The sequence below is a fragment of the Sminthopsis crassicaudata genome, chromosome 2, assembly GCF_048593235.1.
Source record: "Sminthopsis crassicaudata isolate SCR6 chromosome 2, ASM4859323v1, whole genome shotgun sequence".
In the NCBI taxonomy this organism is placed as follows: domain Eukaryota; kingdom Metazoa; phylum Chordata; class Mammalia; order Dasyuromorphia; family Dasyuridae; genus Sminthopsis; species Sminthopsis crassicaudata.
Window position 1 is genome coordinate 339,401,995 of NC_133618.1, and position 4,202 is coordinate 339,406,196.

Consider the following 4,202-nt stretch of genomic DNA (forward strand, 5'->3'; position numbering starts at 1 on the left):
TGAGGGGAATATAAAGGGGGCAGGGAGGGGGGGAAAGACTGAAATTATCAGTAGATTTTAGGAATAAGAAAACTCAATTCAAGTTCTTGAGCAAAAGCAGATAAATCAATAGGAAGGATATTAATTGTGTTTTTTTAACGTGAATATGACCATCAGTCAGATCAACAAAAAATGCTCTACCTCTATGACTAAATATTGCAAGACAAAGGAAAATGAATGAGTACTTGATCAGGCAGAAGAGCTCTGTAGAATCCTGAGAAAATGTGTTGAAATGAGAAATAAGACTTGTGAATGCAGAGTTCTTGGCCTATATAGCAATTTAATTAGTTGAATAGGCAAACTCCAAACCACACCTGCATGCTTTACCAAAAAATAAAACCAAACCAAAAAAAGAGAATAACTGTTTGGAAAAGTATATATGCTTAATAAGCATTTATTGACTAATGAATGATTGACAAACACAGAGAAATGAAAGACAATCTGATAGAATAGCAGCAATAACATTAAAAGGAAACCTAATCCCCAAGCAAACAAAATGATCTCAAACACAGGATATGTAGTGACATTTTAAGAATTACAAGTATCCAAGAAAAATAGAAGTTAAAAAAAACTAATGAATATAAAAGTAAGAAAATCCTAGACCATCTAAACACACAAAAAAGCAAATGTCAAAATAATTCATAGATAGCACTTATGGCATCTATGCTGCAAACTCTAAAACACATAATTATTAATTTAACAATTTCAATTTCAAAGGCCTTAAAATATTAAAGAATAGAAATTCCACTAGCACAAGCATCCACCAGAAAATTTAGGAAGGAATGAAATAATGTGCCTCTAAAAAGAATGAATGCTCAAGATGCAAGCCAATATAATATACATACCTACAAATCTGAGTTTATGAGCTGAATTAATATTTAATAAAAATAGAACATTTCAAAGAGCTACAAAGTAATGTATATCCTTTGACCTAGCAATATCTTTCCTAGCCATGAATCTCAAAAGAGATTTTTAAAAAAAGAAAAGGACCTATATGTACAAAAATATCTATAGCAGCTTTTTTCTCAGGGCACAGAATTGGAAGTTGAAGGGATGTCCATCAATTAGGAAATGGCTAAATAAATTGTGTGGTATGTCATTAGGATGGAAATTTATTGTTCTATAGGAAATGATGAGCAGGATGCTCTCAGAAAAAACCTGAAAAGTCCTCTATGAACTCAAGAAAAATACAAAGTAAAAGCAAACATTGTGGGAAGGACTTATGATAGAAAATGCTGTCCATATCCAGAGAAAGAACTGATTGTGTCTGAATACACAGTGAAGCATATTTTTTTTAAGCTTTATTTTTCTTTAAAATTTTTTTTGTAGGGGGGGAGAGAGGAAGATCTATGTTTTCTTTCACAACATTACTTTTTATGGAAATGTTTTGCATTACTTCACATGTGCCTTCTCAATGAGGGGAAGGATAAGGAGAAAGGGAGAGAATCTGGAATTCATAGTTTTGAAAACAAATGTAAAAAATTGTTTTAAATGTAAATGGAGAAAATAAAAATATTGAATAAAAAATAAAAATGAGGCATTCAAAGCATTCCTAAAAAGAAAACCATGAAAAAATTATTTGGTTTCCCTTCCATATATATTAACAAACAGAGTTAGCAAAGACAACAGCAAGAAAAGACTATGAATGCATTTTTTTTTCATAAAAATATAGGAGACAAGAATGAAAGTATGTAAATAAATATTAATCTTTGTCAAAACCGTCTTAAACACTCTATTTACAAGTGAATTAATTTTTTTGGGAGGAAGTACTAAATTACACAATTTGAAAACATATACAAGGGCAAAAAGGAAGACAGAGGAGATGAAGAGACCCTTCAAGAGACTGGCTGAGAAGGCAAAGCAAGGATATTTTGTTTTACTGGTGGGAAAAAGTAGCAGTGATTAATGTTATTTTATAAAGAGATAGAAAAAACTTACAGGAAACCTCCCCTTCCCTTAATTTCAATGCTTCCCTTCTTTTCATTATTTCCTATTTATCCTAATTATAGTTTGCTCTGTTTATATTTGTTTACATATTGTCGCCCTCTTTCAATTATAAGTTCCTTGAGGGTAGAGTCTGTCTCTTGAACCTTTTTGCATCTCCTGAACTTAGTACAGTGGTTGGTACTTAGCAAGTGTTTCATAAATGCTTAATGCTTATTGATTGATTGGAATTTCTTGTTTACAGACATCCTTCTTCTTGCTTCAGGAGAAAGTCATGTCAGAGAAAGAAGGGAGGATTCAAAAAAAAAAAAAAAAAAAGGAGGAGAGAAAGAGAGTGGAATCAGGGTCCTCCAGACAAGAAAATTCTCAAAAGAGAGTGGGGAAGAGATATACAGAGAGACAGAGAGACAGAGAGAAATACAGAGAGAGAATGTTGTAATGAAATTTAGAGACTTTAAATTGATATAAACTATAAGGATTTGATATTTAGAGACCCTACTTCTCAGAGAATGCTATATCTCCATGCACAGTGTCCTGACTCAACAAAAGGGAAATCAGAATTTTTGTGATAACTGACAACTGTAAAAGAAGAAACGCATGGAAATAAGAAGATTTCAGAGAAAATAAGAATTACTGTGAGGAGGCAAAGGTAAATTAACTACACAATTTTTTGAGGATGTATATAGGACACAGACACATTAACATGCTTTTGGTAAAGCTATAAATTGGTTAAGGTATTCTGGAAAAGAATTTGAAATAATACCCTAAAAGTTACCAAATTCTATTATAAACTCTTTTGTGCAATGATAATGTTATTAGGAATATATATGAGAGTTCAAAGATCAAGGAAAACTACTCATGTGTACACAAAATATTTTTAAGAGCACATTTGGTTGTAGAATTAGAAGTAAAGTTTGATATCCGTCGAATGGACCATAAAAGAGTACCTTTCCTCATCCCCCCAGCAAATCTGAAATCATAAAAGGCTTAAAATGTGTGCAATTCACCATACTTTTGAAACCTATGCATAGTGAGTATAGCACATTTTCCCATAATTCTACTTTGGAACAATGCTTATTCTGCGTAATTTTGAAATGATGATTTTAAGTTTTTCTTTTCATTTCCATTTTTATAGTTATACTATATATTATTTCTTGGTTCTCTTTATTTGGCAGACACCAACTCTAATGTTGACATTTACATTTTGCCATGATTCTCTATATGCATCATTCCTTATAGCATGTTGTATTCAAGTGCAGCAATTTGTTTACCATTCCCCAAACTACTTTATTTTCCATGCTTAACTATTACAAAAAAATGATACCATAAATATTCTGATGTAAATAGGGATGTTTATCAATGACCTCGATCTAGCAGTGAAATTTCTGAGTCAAAGTGTTAGGACATTTTAGTATTTGCAAAATCCTAAATTGCTTTTCAAGATGATAGTACTGATTTACAGCTCTACCAAGTGGAGGCACAAGAGAGAAATCTTCCCTGTTTCCTCCCCCCAACCTTTCCAATAAGGACTAATCTTTTATTATCTTTGTTAATTAGGAGAAATTATTATTATAAGTGATTTGGAATATTTTCCATATGATGGCTAATAGCTTGTCGTTCTTTTGAAAACATTTTACTCACTTTTTTAATTAAAACTTTTTATTTACAAAGCATATGCATGAATAATTTTTCCAACATTGACCCTTGCAAAACCTTTCATTCCAAATTTTCCCCTCCTTCCCCTCACCTGCACCCCTACCTGGAAGGTAGTCCAATACATGTTAAATATGTTGAAATCCAATATATGTATACATATTTACACAGTTATCTTGCTACATACACACACACACATACAAAATCATATCAAGAAGGAAGGAAAAGAAAAACTGAGAAAGAAAAAAAAAAGGCAAGCAAATAACAGAGAGTGAGAATGTTGTCTTCCATACTCTGTTCCCATGGTTCTCTCTCTGGATGTAGATGGCTCTCTTCATCACTGCACAAGGGAACTGGTTTGAATCATCTAATGTTGAAGAGAGCCACTCCCATCAGAATTGATTGTCTTCTTGTTGCTGTGTTTAATGATCTCCTGGTTCTGTTTATTTCACTTACATCAGTTCATGTAGGTCTCTCCAAGCCTCTCTGAAATCATCCTGCTGATTGTTTCTTACAGAACAGTAGTATTCATATATTCATAACATTCATATACGATAATTTATTCA